Below are 21,539 nucleotides of genomic sequence, written 5' to 3'. Positions count from 1 at the left end.
GAGCTTGAGATTGTACCTGCGAAGCCTTTGGAAGAACTTTCTCAAATCTTTGACATGGTCAGACTGCTTTCTAGTCTTTACAATCACATCATCCACATAAACCTCGATCTCCCTATGTATTATGTCATGGAATATGGTCGTCATCGCCCTCATGTAGGTTGCCCCAACATTTTTCAAACCAAATGGCATGACCCGATAGCAGTATGTTCCCCATGGTGTGATGAAGGCCGTCTTTTCAGCGTCCTCCTCATCCATTAAGATCTGGTGGTAGCCCGCATATCAATCCACAAAAGAACCAAGCTCATGTTTGGCACAATTATCGATCAATATATGGATGTTCAGCAACGGAAAGTTATCCTTGCGACTTTCCTTGTTGAGATCTCGATAATCAATAGACACCCTGGTCTTACCATCTTTCTTCGGCACAAGCACAACATTGGCTAACCAGGTGGGATACTGGGTGACCCGAATGACTTTGGCCTCGAACTGTTTGGTAACCCTTTCCTTAATATTCACACTCATATCAGTTTTAAATTTCCTCAGCTTCTGCTTGATAGGGGAAAATGCCGGGTCAGTGGGTAATTTGTGAACCACCAAGTCAGTTCTTAGACCCGACATGTCGTCATAGGACCATGCAAAAACATCTTTATACTCGAACAGTGCTTTAATTATCTCCTCTCTGAGTTGTGGTTCAAGATGGACACTTATTTTTGTTCCCCGGACATTATCTTGGTCCCCCAAATTGATTGTTTTTGTATCATTCAGGTTAGGCCTGGGTTTTTCTTCAAAATAGCTTAGTTCCTTACTAATCTCTTCAAAGGCCTCATCCTCATCATATTCCGATTCATCATCACACTCTATTTCTTGAATTATTATTTCGGAATTAGATTGGCTTTTAAGACTGGGCCGGAGATTCCTCATGCATGTCATATCATTAAAGCCAGCATAAAAAGAACTGTACAAGGAAGAGAAGAAAAACAAAAACTATCAGGAAGGGAAAAAAGGAAATTGCATTTCATTGAAATTAAAGATAACAAGGTTTATACATCCAAACGGACGGAACATAGAATATGAATTACAACCCTGGAGTAATCCAGATAAACTGAAAGAAAATCAAAGTAAACTACCAAAACTCCTTCCCGGTGGGGAGAGGAGTAGCTTCCCAATTGTTAATCTTTGCACTGGGCCCAACAAATTGCACATCCGCCTTACTCAAACCCTCTCCAATCTCTAACACGTTCACATCGGCGAATAACCTCTCGAACTTTTCAATAAAATCTCCATCCATATCAACCATTGAACTGGGAATCATCGTTACTGGGCGCTTTCTGGTACCAGGCCTGACAAATGATCTGGAAAGACGCGGGACCGGCTTTGGAAGGGCCCATGCCTTCTGTTTCATTTTTCTGGCTCTTCTCACGTCTGCGACTGTGGGCTTGAATCCCAGATCAAATGTATCCAAGTTTTTAGGAAGAGAAACTGGTTGTACGATACCTTGCAGAGATGCACCCAAACCCTTGCCTGGTACAAAACCATTTCTCAACATTTCAACGGCTACCATGACTGATGCAGCAGCTACCCTTGGAGTTGGCACGCACTTCCCTTCTGGAACTTTCTCTACCGATAATGTGTCAAAAACCTGATAAACCCATGGCCCCTTATCGTCTCCAAACTCTATGAACAAAACAATGGCATCACTGGGAACACACAGATTATCTTCGCCGTGCACAACAATTTCCTGTCTATCCCATTCAAACTTGACCATTTGATGCAGAGTGGATGGGACCGCTTTGGCAGCATGAATCCAGGGTCGACCTAACAGCAGATTGTAAGAAACAGCCACATCGAGCACCTGGAATTCCATCGTAAATTCAATTGGCCCTATTGTAAGCTCAGGCACTATGTCCCCGACTGAATCTTTCCCTCCACCGTCGAATCCCCGAACACAGATACTGTTCTTGTGAATTCTTTCATCCTCCACCTTCAACTTGTTTAGAGTGGAGAGATGGCAAATGTTCGCGCTGGAACCATTGTCTATCAGTACCCGAGTAACCACGTAATCTTCGCATTTCACCATCAGATAGAGGGCTCTATTATGCTCGGTACCCTCCATGGGCAACTCATCATCAAAAAAAGTGACTCTGTTCACCTCAAATATCTTGTTAGCTATCATTTCCAAGTGGTTTACTGAGATTTTTTCAGGAACGTGGGCCTCATTCAGGATCTTCATCAAAGCCCGACGGTGCTCGTCTAAATGGATCAATAATGACAATAGTGAAATCTGAGCCGGTGTCTTCCTCAACTGCTCCACAATGGAATAATCCTACACTTTCATCTTTCTCAAGAACTCCTCTGCTTCTTCCTCAGTCACAACTTTCTTCGCCAATACCGGGTTGTCTTTGGAACTTTTAGCTTTTCTCAACTCTTCGGGGGCAAAGCATCTTCCCAATCGAGTCAAACCATGGGTCTCACATACTTCTTCTTTAACTTCTTTCCCCTTATGAGTCACTGTCACTTGTTCATAATTCCACGGGACCACCCTGCTGTTGACTATTGGTAATTGAGTTACCGGCTTGATGATGACAGGGTCTATGCGGGCACCTTCCACAATTACAATAGGCTTGTTTTCCACTCCCGACACAACCACTTTCGCTCTTTCATGTTTCCCTGCGATGTCACTTGAGGACCCCTTCTTGACCACCATAGATGGTTCACTATTTTCCCCATTCAACTTGATCGCAGACTTCTCACTTGTTGGCTTTTCGAATGGCCTGACATCGCTGGACCAAATCATCATGACAGTTTGCGAAGATGTCTTAGGCTCCCTTTAATTATGCATTATCTCAATCATATTCGTGTCTTGATGAGCTGGTAATGGGTTTTGGTTGATATTAGGTGCCTCCAGAACTTGGACCTCAATCCGATTAGTATCAATGAGCTCTTGAATAGTTGTTTTCAATTGCCAGCACTTCCCTGTGTCGTGCCCCGAGGCACTAGAACAATATTCGCAACTTACGGAGTGATCAAGATTCCTCGGGGGAGGATTTGGCAATTTTGGTTCAGTCGGACTCAGCATACCCAATTTTCTCAACCTGTGGAACAAACTGGTATAGGATTCTCCCAATGGAGTGAAAGTCTTCTTCTTCTGCAACCTCTCATTCTTGGTGACCTGATTGGGCCGAAAACCTATTCCAGGGGGATTTCGGTAGGCTCTTGGGGGTGGATAGGCATTTTGTGGAGCTGGGTATGTATTTTGTGGGACTGACGCACGCGATTGTGCGTGCGTGGGAGGTTGAGTGTATGTTTGCGCATGATGGACAGAAAAATAGGGATTTGGCGATGGGTAGTAGTGTCGTGGTGGGCTATATAGAGTGTGGTGGTAAGTTTGGTGATAGGGTCGAAGCTGGTTGTAGTAATGTGAAGGGCCCCTGGATCCGACCCAAGCTCCCGACTCAATTGTCGTAACATCCTCTTTCTTCTTCTTCCCGAGTACACCCCCAGTACCATTTTGGATGGCCTGGGTGGTTGCTTTAATTGCTGAGTAGCTCATGATTTTATTATACTTGAGTCCCTCTTCTACCATGCCTCCCATTTTTACAACCTCATTAAAGGACTTGCCCACTACTGACACCAAATGACCAAAATAAGTGGGCTCCAAGGCCTGCAAGAAATAATCAACCATCTCACTTTCTTTTATCGGAGGGTCAACCCTAGCTGCTTGCTCCCTCAAACGGAATCCATATTCCCTGAAACTCTCACCAGGCTTTTTCTCAATCTTCGTCAATGACAGACAGTCTGGGATAATTTCAAGATTGTACTGAAAATGACAGGCGAAGGCTTGGGCCAAATCGTCTCATGTGTACCACCGATTGTGATCTTGTCTGGTATACCATAACAATGCCGATCCGCTCAGACTTTGGCTGAAATATGCCATCAATAATTCATCTCTTCCGCCTGCCCCTCTCATCTTGCTACAAAATCCTCTTAAGTGTGCTACTGGGTCCCTATGCCCATCGTACAGATCAAACTTAGGCATCTTGAACCCTGCTGGTAACTGAACATCCAGGAATAGACATAAATCCTTATAGGCCACACTTACTTGACCTCCCAACCCCCTCATATCTCTGAACGATTGTTCTAAGCTCTTGACCTTTCTGATCATCTCCTCATGTTCGATATTTTTGGGTGGCTTCTCGGTCTCTGCCGGGAGATCAAGATGAGGGGTGTAAGAATATGGTTCCGGGACTTTGAAGGTGGGCTCAGGGGGATAATACTGGTTGTCGTGAGTCTGGAATAGAGGCTCACTGGAAAACCAGTGTAATGTAGCAAGTGGAGGTGCCACAAAGATGGGTGTGACTGGTGGAGGAGGGTATGAGACTTGTTTGGGTGGTGGAGCTTGCGATGTATGGGAAGTGGTGCCATAACACTATTGGTAAAGGGGAAAGGCCGGAGACGAGTTCACAGTGGGAGGTTCTTGAGGTTGATCCAATGGTGGGATATAAGCAGGGTTGGCGGGATAAACCGGTGGTGGATGCCCCTTTGCCCAGGCCTGGTACATTTCAGCCATTTGCTACTTTAACTTATACATCTCTTCCCTCATTGCATTAACATCCAATTCTTCCACCTCTTTCGACGGATCGACGATACTTGCCTCCGGTTCTTGGTTGGCCATGTTCAGCTTGTCTTTTGATCGAGTGCTGTAGGAGTGAATTGCCAGAATGCCAATCAACTAACCACCTGCCTGGACTCAATACATCAACAACAACCTTGTTAGTGATTAGGGCTTTAACAAATTGGTAACCGTACATTTTGGGGAATGAATGCACCTAAGCAGTTAACCGCTTCTATTATGCATTTCATCAGGTGCTTGCGTCATCCCGACCTTTCCTTATTTCTATTTGCAATTTCTCTTTTCCCCCTTTTCTCTTTTTTGTTCTGGCCTTTGCTTTTTCTTTGTTTTTATCCTCTCATTTCCTTCTTGTTTTGCCATTGTTTCTTTCTCTTGGTTTTCTTATTTTTCTCTCTTTTCTTTTCTTTTTCTCTCTTGTTTTTCTCTCTTTTTTCTTTTTCTTCTCTCTTTTTTTTCTTTTGGTTATGGTCGAATCCTATGGAGATTGCCTACGTATCATGACCCCGCATGAATCAGACCGAGCGTAGTTCTGAGAGATAAGTGTGAAAGTAAATAATAAAATATTTTGGGATTTTCAATTTTCATAAAAAGCAAATGCTTTGATTACAAAGACTCAAAACCAACAGACTCCAAAAGAAGCTAACAGACTCTGATGCAAAGATGAAATACAGATTCCAAATATAAACTATCATACTCCAACAAAGAAAATACAGACTCGAAAACAACTGACAGACTCCAACAGAAAGAAAATACAGAGTCAAAACAACTGACAGACTCTAATAGACTCAAATGAAAAATCATGAATACATTAATGCTCTTGGTGCCCACGGGACATCATTCGGTCTCGCCGCGGGCCTATATGCAAGATCTCTTTGAAGTCGATCCAAGTCACTCATTATCTGTTTAACAAATGTCATCATGGCCGCGAAGAAGGTGGTGCGAGTCATATCCTCATAGGCTTGGCACTTCACAACAATGTAATCGGCGATGTTTCTAATTCTCTCTCATATGACACCTTTTTCTTGCAACAAACGCCCGATTTGTTGGGCCCTGGCTTCCAAAGTTTGCTCGGCCACATGATTCTGCTCCTGAAGTTTTCGCAAATTTATTTCTAATTGTGCCAATGCTGTATAAAAACGTTCCCTTTCAACCTCGAAGTCTTTCGCCTGTTTGATCATTTTGTTTTCCGTGGCGATGACCCTTTTCTTTAATCTCGCGACCTCATTGTCGTACTTTTCTTTCAAGTACTTAACCAGGCGTGCTCGTTCATCCGCGTTTTTAGCCAATTGCTTTCGAATCCTGGCTAGTTCACTTTCTACTTTGTTCAAATCAAAACTATAGTCACTCACTTTCTGCCTCAGGTTACCTATAAGTTTTTCATCTTTGGCACTACGGGCAGGGTTTTCTGCCGCTACTTTCATTTTCTGAATTTGGGCTCGGAGGGCCTCGTTTTCTTTGGCTAGCTTTTTCTTTTCACCTTCGTCCGCCGCATCTTGCAAGCTATTCTCGAATTGAAGTTCTTTGACTTGTTTCTCCAACTTTCCTATTGTGGCCCTGTATTCATTTTCCTTGGCCAACCAAGCCCACTGTTCTTGCGACGCCTCAATGAATTCCTGAATGTGAGGCCTTTTGGCTGGTCTTTCTGGTTCGGCCCTTGCAGTGTTCTTCTTTCTATACCAGGCAAGATAGGCGGGTGAGACTTTGCCTCTAGATAGGTCACTCACTCGAGTGTTCACCGTCAAATACTGGCATTCGTTCCAAATAGAACGAACTGTTTCTTCATGAAATTGGCCGTCAGAACTAAACTCGACCGCATAAATACTAAGATCTTTATCTGGGTGCATCACCTGACACCTTCCCAACTGTCTCATCATCCGGTAAGGAGCGTAGGGATGAATACCTCGTAGACCCATTAGGAGAAAGTAAGGACCAGTGGCGGGCATATACACAATTTCTTCAACAGGAAGCCAACCTAGTGTCCATTCTATTTATCCCGCAGTGATGGAATGAAAGCGGGATACCCAATCTCCAAACCCCTCTGGTAGCTTGAACCCTGAAATCCTTGTGTCAAACTCTTCAATGCAACTTTTCTCTGTGGATCCGTAACTCATATACTGAGGGCGATGACACAGGTGCTCGATCATCCACATCTGTAATAGGAAATTGCATCCCTCGAAGAAATCTGCCCCAGCTTTACAAGCTGTGAGAGCTCGGTATATCTCAGACACTATCATAGGGGCAAGAGTGCTCTTGGCATTGGTAATCAGGACCTTGACGACTCCAGCCACCCGCAAATCGATATTCCTGTCTTTTCGGGGAAACACCACAAGGCCTAGGAAAGCTACCATGAAGGCGAAACGGCTATGCTCATCCCATTTTGTTTGGTTCCCTTTGCTACAAACCCCGCTTTCCGGATCGTTGAACTCTCCTACATGCCCGTACCTCTGGTATATAAAACGTAAGGTGGAAAAACCACCCTCCAACTCGGAGTACGGGACTCCCTTGCTTACTTTTAGCAAATCCATGAATTTGTGAAATTTAACGGCTCTTAGAGCGATCAGATACTTATGCCTCAGCCCTTAAGTACTTTCCTTATAACCTGCTATCTCTTCCAAGGTTGGGGTGAGTTCAAAATCCGAGAAGTGAAATACATTATGGGCTGGGTCCCAAAACGTAACCAAAGCCTTTATGATGTCTCCTCTAGGTTTGATCTTTAACAACCCGGTGAGACCTTCCAAATGTAGATTGATCTTGTCTTGCTCTGATTTTCCCAGATCCTTCCACCACCTATGCAACTCCAAAAGGATCTTGTTCCTGACTGTTATCGGCAAACTTGGACTCGTGCTCATTCTGCACATTTATTAGGGTGATTAAGCAAAGATCAAGACTCGTTTGACTCAAAGACAAAGTTGACACTTTTTTTTCAAATTAAAAATAATATCCGGTTTTGCAAATATGGCCTTTCAACACCTCGAAGACGAAGACTTTAAGGCTGTGTTGGCTAACCGACGAAAACCTTGAAAAATGACCACAAGCGGTTGTTCTTGCAAAAGCAGCCTTCGGCGCCCTTTTAGAGACATTCGGCTATTTTTGACAAGAATGGCATCACCCTAATTATTTTCAAATAAAAGTAATATTTTTGTTCTTTTGGGCTATTTTTGCAAAAGGAAGTTGGACCCGATGAGGGTTGCCTACGTATCCCACACCCTGTGAGAATCAAACTGGCGTAGTTCGGGCAATTTTAAAACAAAAACCAACCCTTTTTTTCTCTTCTCTTTTTTTTTTCAAAATAAAACATTTTTTTTCTTTTCAAAATTTCTGCAGAGTTTCAGTACCATTTGGACATTGGTTTTTTCAAAACAGGTGATTATCTTACTTATCCCTCACACTGTTGTTCTCTTTTTTCCAACTTTCTCCTATTATTCAAAAGCCGGCCAGCATGCGACTCCGAAGCAAATAAATGCACAAGTAGCAAGTAAGACGCATCAGGATGGTCTTTTCATTTCAGGTACACCTGTCCTAGACAGACCCAACCTTTGTGTTGAGTCTCTAAAGCCAAAATGCACATGATGCAAACAAACGTTCCTACTAGGGATCCGGCATGAGGTATTGTTATACTAGGTTTTAAAAAACCTGGGTTTATTTGTTCTAGACCTGGCTTACCTGAGCGGACAACTCGAGCCGGGAGGGGGGGATGCGTATCGGTAACCAAAAGATCATCCGGCTTTGCAACTTATCCGAACCTCGTTCTATTTGGGATATGACACTAACAGAAAGAAGTCACGACCAATGTGCACTCCTCGGGAGAGAGAAGAGAGGGGTTTCATAGCAGTTTATATATACAGTTCAGATAATATCAAAGCTGTAAAAAGCAACATGCAGCACATTAGGCTCAAACATATAATAAAATCAGATAACAGATAAAACCAAATGTAACAATTCATCTAAGCTCGAATTCTTGAACCCTGAACCAGAGATTCTGGGTTCGATCCCCAACAGAGTCGCCAGAGCTGTCACACCTCCTTTTTGCCTACACCCTGCGGAAGGGTGTATATGGGAGTTTTTCCAATTAAAGGACAATCGAAACGGGATTTATTTATTTAAAGATTCAGAGTCACCACTTGGGATAAATTATGGTATCCCAAGTCACCGGTTTTGAATCCCGAATCGAGGAAAAAATTGAATCTGTATTACAGTTCACGAACACAGAAATCCGGGTAAGGAATTTTGTTAACCCGGGAGAAGGTGTTAGGCATTTCCGGATTCCGTGGTTCTAGCACAGTCGCTCAACTGTCATAATTGACCTATTATCTGATTTTAATACATTTTGAATCTATGTGCAATTTTAAACTTTTAACCGCTTTTAATTAATTTTAGGAAAAATTGCAACGTCATTTAAAATATATCTTGAACCGCGTCACATAAATGCACCCGCGGTCCACGACACATTTTATTTAACGTTGTTGAGATTTGGATTTGGGTCACATAAATGCGCACCCCGAGTTTAGGAAATTAATGATTAAAATAACGTGCCTAAAGTTACTACGCGTTTGTAACTTTGCGAGGGCCATGGAATTTCAACTAAACGGCATGCCTCGAATTCTAAGGATCAAAACAAGATTAATTAAATGAGGGCCACGCAATTGTCATTTTTGTTTGGCATGGCGTACCTCAATTTCAATTTTAAAGGGTATTTAAGCTAGATTTAGGAGGGCCATGAACTATTTTTATTGTCTAATATGACACACCTCCAATCTACTTTTGAGATAGTCTAGCTTAATTAAAGAAAAGCATAAAGGAACTCAAGAGGTGTTTTATGTTAAAGTTTAAACTCAAAAATGGAATAAGTAAACAAAGGTCCATTTCCTTTTTAAAACTGAGCCAAATAATGTACTGTGACTAGGGAACCATTGTCACACCTCCTTTTTTACTACACCCCGTAAAAGGTATAAGGATAAGGGAGTTTTTCCAATTAAAGGAAAATCAAAACGGGATTTGTTTATTTTAAGATCAGAGTCGCCACTTGGGATAATTTATGGTGTCCCAAGTCACTGGTTTAATCCCGAATCGAGGAAAGGTTTGACTCTGTTTAACAGTCCGCGAATCAGAAATCCGAGTAAGGAATTCTGTTAACCCGGGATAAGGTGCTAGGCATTCCCGGGTTCCGTGGTTCTAGCACAGTCGCTCAACTGCTATATTCAGCTTAATTATTTGATTTTAGTACATGTTCAAACATATGTGCATTTTCAATCTTAGACGCTTTTTATTCATTTTTAGAAACATTGCAACGCTGTTAAAACATGTCTTGAACCACGTCACAGAAATGAACCCGCAGCGTTCGACATATTTTAACATTGTCAAAATTTAGATTTGGGTCACATAAATGCGCACCCGAATTCAGGAAAAATACTTTTATTAAAACAACGCGCCTAGAGCAACTACGCGTTTTTAGCTTCGCGAGGGCCATGGAAAGTTCGCTAAATGACATACCTCGATTTCTAAAGGATTGCAATTAATTAAGTGAAGGCCCTAAATTATACATCCGGCTAGCAAGGCACGCTTCGAATTAACTACAATGATCCACTAATTGAGTAAGGCTTGAACAAATTGCAGCTACTCCTAGAATACGGTTAAATTCGAATTGTTGATTTAAGGGCTAGTACTGGATGCGGCCTAATCTATTTTCATTTCAGAGCATGAGCCTGACCCGAGGTCCAATAGCTAATAACCACGGCGAACATGGAGACCTGATTGGGCTAGACATGAAGCCCAAATCAAGAGCTTAATACGAAAGGGAACTTGGCGCAAAAAGGATCAAGGTTGATAGCCGACTCAGCGTTACTGCACTTGAGGTCATCTTACACTGCCCCTACAACTCCGACTTTGAACCAAATATATTGACACACGTTAAACAATTCAAAATAAGAACCTTACCAATTCAAAATGATTCAAACTCGCACACCCTGTTAGTTTCAAAAGCAAAGAAGGAACTATGCCTTAATCCAATTTAAAATCTTACCAACTAAAATCCCATAATTAAATTAAGATTCAGCAGTTATTGTAGACTTGCGACAATATATTAAAGGAGAAATACACCCATTTAATTTCCAAGTTCTAACTTACTAACGAGCAGTCATAGATAAACAAAGCAAAATAGAGCACATTTAAATCCGGAGAACACCGATGACTTCAACTTTTAGCACATGCTCAATCTTAACTACGATAGCATTAGCATAACATTCTAACAGATCTGCAATTTTAAAAAACAATGTTCACAGATCTTAAAGTTGATGGCCAGTTCTAATAGCAGCAGAATCCAAGAGTTAAACAAAAGAAAAATCAACGCACTACATAAGAGTCCTACTATTGTATTAACATAAACCCAAGACACACTGAAAGAGAAAAAGAAAACAAAAGCCATAACATCTGATAACACCCTCTTCACTTTTCTTCAAAAAACACATTCTCTGAACCATGGCTTACATGCTTTAGAAATCAAGAGTATGTACCTGGAAATTGAAACAGGAAAAAGAATAGTGAGGGATCAGCAGAAGCAGTAAAGCAGAATTCAGCAGCGAGAGGTGATCAACAACCCAATTTCAAACTTAGGAAATGATATAAAGCAACCCAGAAATCAGTTTTAGTTGAACAACAACCCAGATTCAACCAACTTTCAATGAAATTGACTCAAATTCAATGAAACAGTGGTTAAAACACAAAATCTGCCCCAAACATTTTGACAAGAAATAGACTCAGGCCATTTATCACACTTGAATGAACCACAGATTGCCTTAACAAGTTGAAATTCCAAAATTGGAACCAATGGAGCAGTCCCAATGTAGCCGTCCCTATTTCTCTATTTTTAGTTCTTCCTCCTTAGGTCTTGGGTCTGCCTTCAAAGGCAAGAAAAGCTGCCTTTATAGGCAAGTTATTAGGGTATCTAGATGGGGATCAGATTTGCACCTAAACCCTTTTGCAATTTTTATTTTAGCTTAAATACCCCTAGTTCAAATTCAGTTTTTGCAAAGTAGTCCCCCCCAGCTTCCTAGAAGCTTCCCAAATAGTTACAAATAGATTCCCTTACTAAGACTACCCAAACTAACCCCCATAACCATGTTATTTACCTTAGCCTACCCATTAATTCAAATTAACCCATGGTCTAATTAACCAGACCCTTTAACCAGGTCAAAGATGACTATAGTTACTCGTTAGGGCTCGATACACTCAGAAGTGACCAAATGAACCAAAGAAACTAATAAATCAAAAATTCAGGGAAGACACAATTACTTTATGATTTTAAGCTTGAATTATTTTAATTACCCAACTCAGCATTGAACTCCTACTGTAAATCAACAATCAAACAAAGAAAAAAAATAAATGTAATTAAAACAGCAGTGACAGGAAATACTACGGGGTAAAGGAAAATGAGTAAGAAGAAAGAGAAGGGGGGAAAATCACGGATTTACTACACAAACGATGAGGGACGGGGACGAGATAAGAAAAATTGGATGGAAAAGCTAAGTAGACTCACTGATTCAAGCCTTGAACTTGACTGAACCTCCGATTAGATCTCCAAATAACACCAATCGCTTGTGCTTGGTTAAGAACAAGCAAATGATGTTATTTCGGGATAAAACCGGCCCTCAATAACCTTGCATGCACTGGTCAAGTTTTGGCTTCTAGGTCTCAACCTTAGATTCAATATTTGACACATTCCAGACATATTCGAGGGGAATGGAACGTGGATTTGGTACAAGGGGTCATGGCGGTTCTATGGCGTCAATTTGGTGGTGAACAGAGGCGGCGCCGCCATCGGAGGAAATGAGGGCGGCGCTAGGGTTTGTGACTTCAACCTCAGATTCGACGGATTCTGAGCGTGTTCGAACGAAGTTGGTTATAGATTGGGATTGTGGAAGGGATGAGGAGTTTAAGGTGTAAATATGGTGATCATCGGAGGTGGCGCCGTTGGCTTGAGGTGGTGGGAATTAGGGCGGCTCTCCAGGGTTTGGCTTAGGGATGATGAAGTCTGGGAAATGAGGGGGGGTGCGAGATTCGGACACTTATATTTGAGACAAGGTCAGTTACGGACCGTTTGATCAACTGAATTCAACGGTCCAGATAAAAGAGGACGAAACGACGTAGTTTTGATTATGAAGGTTGGACCGGGTATTAGGGACGGTTTTGGGCCGGGTAAAGGGGTAATTTGGACGGGTCTAAGGGGAAATTAGTTTGGGCTTGGGGACATGGCCCGATTTGGCCTAAATTTTCCTTTTTCATTATTTCCTTCTCTTTCTTCTTTTTTTTTTCAATTCATTTTTCTTTAAAAATTAAATTTAAAATTAAAACCTAAATTAAATCCTAAACCCAATTATCCTACCACATTAAATTAATTAACCCTAATAATTGTTACTACAAATAATTAAAAACCAAATTAAAGGGAAAAACTACCAAATTCAAAATTAAAATTAAAAGTGCAAATAAAGTATTTTTTGTGATTTTTCCCATTTTTATAAAATAACTAATTTTTCAATTAATCCTAAAATGTAAAATTAAATCCCAAATGCAAACGCAACATATTTTTGTATTTTTCATTTAGTAAAATAAACATGCACAGACAAATGCAAACAATAACAAACAAAAATCTACGAAATTGCAAACAAATGGAAAAAATATTTTTTTTGAATTTATGGGAGTAATTCATATAGGGCAAAAATCACGTGCTCACAGCTGCCCCTCTTTGCGCGGAAACACGAAAAGTTTTCTTGCAAAGATAAAGTGAGCGGATACGAGCAATTTTTGCCCGTTTGAATACTCTGTGGGAAGCATTTTCTGAAAATGTTGACCGCACCCTGCTTTTGAGGTTGCCTACATATCCTTGGCTAAAAAGGAATCAGATCAGTGTAGTTCAGGAATGTCTGGTAGCTGGGACTACCATGGAGCTGTGATTTCACTGCTGCTGCTGCTGCCGCTAATGCTTACTAAACCCCTTATTACACCATGTCAAAAATAAAACAAAAATCTAGACTAGACTATGATCTATGGATTACAAAAGTACTATCTATATCTTCAAACTTGCTCTTGTGTTTCTTGTTGCCTTGTTGTCCTCCGTTCTCTCGGAAGCATCTGTTTGTTGCCACCTTGAATTGTAAACTGAGATGTTTTCCCCTTCTTCAGGTGGGTGCCTGACTGCTGAACTTGATATGTATTCCTATGCTATCCAGGCGGGCTCCTGACTTCAAAACGTGAATGTATTCCCATGCTATCCAGGCGGGCTCCTGACTGCTGACTTGAAACTTATTCCCTGCTCTTCAGGCGGGCTCCTGACTTCAAAATAAACAAAGCAAAGAATTTAAAAGCTAAAACTTAAATGGTACTCCCTTGTTCTCCAGGCGGGCTCCTGACTGCTGCATTTAAAAGTATTCCCTGCTCTCCAGGCGGGATCCTGACTTCAAAACGTGAATGTGTTCCTATGCTATCCAGGCGGGCTCCTGACTGCTGACTTGAAACGTATTCCCTGCTCTTCAGGCGGGCTCCTGACTTCAAAACGTGAATGTGTTCCCATGCTATCCAGACGGGCTCCTGACTGCTGACTTGAAACGTATTCCCTGCTCTTCAGGCGGGCTCCTGACTTCAAAATAAACAAAGCAAAGAATTTGAAAGCCAAAACTTAAATGGTACTCCCTTGTTCTCCAGGTGGGCTCCTGACTGCTGCATTTGAAAGTATTCCCTGCTCTCCAGGCGGGCCCCTGACTGCTATATTTGGAAGTATTCCCTGCTCTCCAGGCGGGCTCCTGATTTCAACTTAGACGAAACAAAGAATTTGAAAGCTAAACTTAAATGGTACTCCCTTGTTCTCCAGGCGGGCTCCTGACTGCTGACTTGAAATGTATTCCCTGCTCTCCAGGTGGGCTTCTGACTTCAAGATAGACAAAACAAAGAAAATTTTCTGCCCCGGTTTGGTGGCTGGGCACAGATGTGAGCGTAAAACTAAATCATATTACCAAGTATCACTAAGAATTTAAAAGCTAGGTCCCATTATTCAGGGGGGGGGTCCTGACAACTCTTAACTAAACGACAATTTTAGATCTAAGTTATATCTTCTACAGGTGTGACTTCTGCTAAATCTTGTTATCTAAGAGGATCTTTAAACTACTCCTCATTATCCAGGAGGGTCCTGAAAATCAAAGGTCAAATTTTATCTTAAGGGTGACAACTTTCATGGCTGAATTATACTACCCTACAGCAGAACTTACGCTAAATGTTGTTATCTAATTGAAATCTTAAACTAAGTCTTGTTATTCAGGAGGGTCCTGACAACTCCTAATTGAATCCTATCTCGAGCATGAAAACTTCTACACCAACTTATATTCCTTTGGGATACATTTATTCTAGATCATGCTATTTTTGAACTTTTAACTAGGTCCTATTTTCTAGGAGGGTCCTGAAAATCAAAAATCAAACCTAGTTTGATGACTGCCTTTCTCCACGGAGGGTTTCTCCGAAAAAATTGAAATTTCTTGACCCTGTTTTAATCAAAGAAAAATTTTGTCAGTTTAAAAATGGTGGTTAGCTGATGGCATTCTTGCTGAAGATCTTTCCGCTGCATTGTTTTGTTCTAACTGGCTTCCCCGAACTGGCCCTGAACTGCTTTGACTTTCAGACTGACTTTCACACCCCATGACCTTTGACGAACCGAGTGTTCTATACCCATGTTGTTGTTTTACCTCTGACCTTTTTATCTGAACCTTTGCATCTCCCATGACATTACCAATCCATTCCACCGATGAAACTTCCGGTGATTCTTTGTACCCCTCTCTTACCTCATGTTATCCTTAGTATGCTTTGACCACTCCGTGCTTTGCAATTTTGGAAGTTGGTAGTGAGCTTTGAAATCCTTTTCACTTGATTTGAACAAGACTGACATTGAAACATCTTTAGATAAATACCCAAAAGAAAATGAAATGCAATGACTTTGCGGGTTAAGGATAAGAAGAATCCAAAACCAGATAATTGCTACAAAAGGAAAAAGAAAAAGAAACTTATCTGATTGGAATAGCTGGTACCAATGATCATGACATGCATTTCGGATTAATCGGCCCAATCTGTCCAACCAATCAACTTTCAGTTGTCGTACTTCGTTGCCCCAGAATTTCCATGACCTGATTACTTTACCCAAACCTTGACCTTGTTCATCCTACGGCGCCTTGAAAGGTTTTCACTAGCAAACCTCTTTCATTCGTTCATCTCTCAACTCACTTTTGCCTTACGGTGCCCGTGAGGGTTTTCACCAATAAGACTCTCTCATTTTAATTTCTCTCAACTCCCATCGCCTTACGGTGCCCGTGAGGGTTTTCACCAATAAGACTCTCTCATTTTAATTTCTCTCAACTCCCATCGCCTTACAGTGCCCGTGAGGGTTTTCACCAATAAGACTCTCTTATTTTATTTCCCTCCTTGCTTGAACCAGAGTGTTTCCCCTCGACATGAATTACCTTTTACCTGCTTGACTTGGCATTTCTCAAAGACTGATCAGAAGGTCTTTCTTTGGACCGTAATGTGGGCTTTTGGACAGGGCTAGGAAGAAAGGGTATAAAAGGCTCAAAACAATTCAAATGGGTTAGAATTACAATTTTCGGAATCAGGTTTCCCACAGCAACCACGACTTCTGCCCCAGTTTCTTGCTTGGGGACTTTTGGATTTTGTTTCGATGAGACCGAACCGTGAGGCTGCCTACGTATCCTTAAAAGGAATCAGGTCGAACGTAGTTCATGTCGTAGATTTTATTTTCTCTCTTTCTTTTCTTTCTCTCATTTTCTTCTGTTGTTCTTCTCTTTTTTTCTTCTTTTACTCCTTTTTTTTCTTTTTGCTTTTCTCTTTTCTTTTCTTTTCTTTTCTTTATCTTTCTTCTCTCTTTTCATTTTTCTTTTCCCTTTTCCTTTCTTGTTCATTCTTTCTTTTTCTTTTCACTTACTTATCCTCCGCACTTGCGTTTCCGAATTGTGTTGTTGATCCCGAAAGAGGGGTATGAAAGAAAATAAATAAGGGTCAAAAGGGGGTAAAAAAGGATAAAGTGTTTAGATAGCAAAACAAAATGGCTTCGTCATTTCAATCTTTAAAATATGCCAAATACAAACAAGTACAATCAAAGGAAGAAATCATACATAGTATTTTTTGATTGCATCGGAATTGATAGCCATTTCTACACATTTCCCTTCTACATCTGTCAAATATAACGTGCCATTGGACAACACTCTAGTTACAACAAATGGCCCCTGCCAGTTTAGGGCGAACTTCCCTTTTGCTTCAACCTGATGAGGCAAGGTACGTCTCAATACTAACTGACCCACTTCGAACTTACGTGGACGTACCTTCTTGTTATATGCTCTCACCATTCTCTGTTGGTACAATTGGCCGTGACACACTGCTGCTAATCTCTTTTCATCAATCAGACTTAATTGATCCAAGCGGGTTTTGACCCATTCAATGTCATCAATTTCTGCCTCAGCGACAATCCGAAGGGATGGGATTTCAATTTCTGCGGGTATTACTGCCTCCGTGCCATACACCAACAAATAAGGAGTGGCTCCTATTGAAGTACGGACAGTAGTGTGATAACCCAGCAATTCAAACGACAGCTTTTCGTGCCACTTCCTAGAACCTTCCACCATTTTTCGAAGTATTTTCTTTATATTCTTGTTGGCTGCCTTGACTGCTCCATTCGCCTTAGGGCGATATGGGGTGGAATTGCGATGTATAATCTTAAACTGCTGACATGTCTCCGTCATCAGATGACTGTTGAGATTAGCACCATTATCTGTGATGATTACCTTTGGAATCCCAAACCGACAGATGATATTTGAATTCACAAAATTGACCACTGCTTTCTTGGTCACAGATTTGAAAGTTTTCGCTTCAACCCACTTGGTGAAATAATCAATGGCTACCAGAATAAATCTGTGTCCGTTTGATGTTGCTGGCTCGATTGGCCCAATGACATCCATGCCCCAAGCGACAAAGGGCCATGATGCCGACATTGTATGCAATTCAGATGGTAGGGAATGAATCAAATCCCCGTACACCTGACACTGATGACACTTGCGCACAAAACTGATGCAATCCCGCTCCATAATGAGCCAATAATAACCTGCTCGGAGAATCTTCTTTGCCAGAATGTACCTACTCATATGCGGTCCACAAACGACGGAGTGTACCTTAGTCATGATAGTTGTGGCCTGTCTAGCATCTATGCATCTTAACTATCCCAGATCGGGAGTTCTTTTGTACAATACCCCTCCACTGAAGAAAAATCCACTCGCCAATCGTCGAATTGTTCTTTTCAGATCACCTGTGGCCTGTACCGGATATACCCCCATCCTGATGTATTCTTTAATATCATGGAACCATGGCTCCCCATCCAGCTCTACTTCCACCATATTACAGTAAGCATGCTGATCACGGACCTGAATCTGCAAAGGGTCCACATAAGCCTTATCTGGACGATGTAACATTGACGCCAAAGTAGCCAAAGCATCGGCGACTTCATTATGGATCCTTGGGATATGCTTGAATTCTATCGACTGAAACCGCTGACAAAGATCATGCAAACATTGTTTGTACGGTATGAGTTCCAAATCCCGTATTTCCTATTCTCCCTGAATCTGGTGCACCAGAAGGTTCGAGTCACCCAAGAACAAGACTTCCTGGACACCCATATCCACAGCTAACCTCAAAGCCAGAATGCATGCCTTGTACTCAGCCATGTTGTTGGTACAGTAAAAATGAAGCTGAGCCGTAACAAGGTAGTGTTGCCCTATTTCAGAAATAAGTACCGCTCCTACCCTCACGCCCTTCATGTTTGCAGCCCATCAAAGAAAAGTTTTCATCCCGGATTCTCAACTTGCTCCAACTCATCAATGTGCATCACCTCTTCATCGGGGAAATAAGATTTCAAAGGTTCGTAATCTTCATCAACCGGATTCTCGGCCAAATGGTCCGTCAAAGCCTGCACTTTCATTGCAGTTCGAGTCAGATAGACAATGTCAAACTCTGTGAGCAGGATCTGCCACTTTGCAATCTTCCTGTGGGCATAGGCTTCTGGAAGATATACTTCAATGGATCCAAGCGAGATATGAGGTAAGTAGTATAAGATGACAAATAATGTTTCAACTTCTGTGCCACCCAAGTTAGGGCGCAACACGTTCTTTCAAGGTGAGTATACTTAACCTCGTAGGACGTGAATTTCTTGCTAAGATAATAGATGACCTGCTCCTTCCTTCCAGTGATATCATGTTGACCCAATACACAGCCGAATGAATTGTCCAATACCGTCAAATATAGAATCAAAGGTCGCCCTAGTTCTGGCGGGACCAACACGGGTGGATTTGACAAATACCCCTTTATCTTATCAAACGCCTCCTGACATTCATCTGTCCACTTGACCGCAGCGTCTTTCTTTAACAGCTTGAAGATAGGCTCACAAGTTGTCGTGAGCTGAGCGATGAACCTGCTGATATAATTCAATCTCCCCAACAAACTCATCACCTTGGTCTTGTTCTTCGGAGGTGGCAATTCCTGGATGGCCTTGATTTTCTATGGGTCCAATTCAATACCCTGGCGGCTGACTACGAACCCTAACAACTTTCCAGACGGCACCCCAAAAAGCGCACCTTGCCGGGTTGAGCTTAAGATTGTACCTCTGAAGCCTTTGGAAGAACTTCCTCAGATCCATGACATGGTCAGACTGCTTTCTAGACTTTACGATCAGATCATCCATATATACCTCAATTTCCCGGTGTATCATATCATGGAATATTGTTGTCATTGCCCTCATGTAGGTCGCCCCAGCATTTTTCAAATCGAATGGCATGACCCGATAACAGTACATTCCCTACGGCGTGATGAATGTCGTCTTTTCTGCATCTTCCTCGTCCATCAAGATCTGATGATAACCCGCGTAACAATTCACAAAAGAACAAATCTCATGTTTGGAACAATTGTCAATCAATATATGGATGTTTGGCAGGGGAAAATTATCTTTCGGACTTGCTTTGTTGAGATCCCGATAATCAACCCACACCCTGGTCTTGCCATCCTTCTTTGACACAGGCACAACATTGGCTAACCAGGTGGGATACCGCGTGACCCGAATAACTTTCGCATCAAACTGCTTGGTGACCTCTTCTTTGATCTTTACACTCATATCTGTTTTGAACTTTCTCAGCTTCTGTTTGACAGGAGGGAATGCCGGGTCAATAGGCAACTTGTGAACCACTAAATCAGTGCTTAGACCCGGCATGTCATCATAGGACCATGCAAAAATATCTTTGAATTCGAACAGTGCTTTGATTATCTCCTCCCTGAGTTGTGGTTCCAGATGGACACTTACTTTAGTTTCACAGACATTATCTTGGTCCCCTAGATTAACTGTTTCTGTATCGTTCAAATTAGGTTTGGGCTTTTCCTCAAAATGACTTAGTTCCTTACTAATTTCTTCATAGGCCTCATCATCATCAAATTCCAACTCGTCATCGCACTCAATTTCTTTTATTATTATTTCAGAGTTAGATTGGCTTTTAAAACTGGGCCGAAGATTCCTCATACATATCATGTCATTGATATCAGCATAAAAAGAACTGTACAAAAGAAGAAAACAAAAATAAAATTAGAAGAAATGAAGGAAAAGGAACAATTGCATTTCATTGAATATAAAGATAAAAGGGTTTTAACACATCCAACTGGACGGAACATAATATCTGAATTACAGACCTTGGAATAATCCAGACAACTAAAAGAAAATCAAAACCCACTACCAAGACTCACTCCGGATAGGAAGAGGAGTAGCTTCCTAGTTGTTGACTTTTGCACGTGGTCCCACAAATTGCACATCTGCCTTGCTTGAACCTTCCCCAGCCTGAACCATGTTGACCTCGGTGAATAACCTTTCGAACCCCTTATCCAAGTCTCCATCGGCACCAATCAGTGGTCCAGGGACCTTTGACAACAGTTGCTTTCTGATACCCGACCTGACGAATGACCTAGACAGATGCGGGATTGGCTTTGGCAATGCCCATGCTTTCTGTTTCATTTTTCTAGCTCTTCTCATGTCTGCAACGGTAGGCTTGAACCCCAGACCAAAAGTATTCAGATTCTTTGGAAGAGAAACTGGCTGCACAATACCTTGCAGAGATGCACCTAAACCTTTGCCCGGTACGAAACCATTTTTCAACATTTCAACAGCTACCATAACTGATGCCGCAGCCATCTTTGGAGTTGGAACGCACTTTCCTTCTAGAATTTTCTCTACCGATACTGTGTCGAAAACCTGATAAACCCATGGTCCCTTGTCATCGTCAACCTCTATGAACGGAACAATGGCACCGTTGGGCACACACAAATTATCTTCACCGTGTACAACAATTTCCTGTCGATCCCATTCAAACTTGACCATTTGATGCAGAGTAGACGGGACTGCCTTGGCAGCATGAATCCAAGGTCGTCCCAACAGCAGATTGTATGAAACAGCCACATCGAGCACCTGGAACTCCATAGTAAATTCAACTGGCCCTATGGTGAGCTCAAGCACTATGTTCCCAACTGCATCTTTCCCTCCACCGTCGAATCCCCGAACGCAAATACTGTTCTTGTGAATTCTTTCATCTTCCACTTTCAGCTTGTTCAAAGTGGAGAGAGGACAAATATTCGCACTAGACCCATTGTCAATCAGTACCCGAGTAACCACGGAATCTTCGCATTTCACCGTCAGTTAAAGGGCTCTATTGTGCTCAGTGACCTCCGTGGGTAGCTCATCATCAGAAAACGTGACTCTGTTCACCTCAAATATCTTGTTAGCTATCTTTTCCAAGTGGTTTATTGAGATTTTGTCAGGGATGTGAGCCTCGTTCAAGATCTT

This window comes from Nicotiana tabacum, chromosome 5 (genome assembly GCF_000715075.1).
Source record: "Nicotiana tabacum cultivar K326 chromosome 5, ASM71507v2, whole genome shotgun sequence".
In the NCBI taxonomy this organism is placed as follows: Eukaryota; Viridiplantae; Streptophyta; class Magnoliopsida; order Solanales; family Solanaceae; genus Nicotiana; species Nicotiana tabacum.
Note: the sequence above shows the minus strand (reverse complement) of the source record.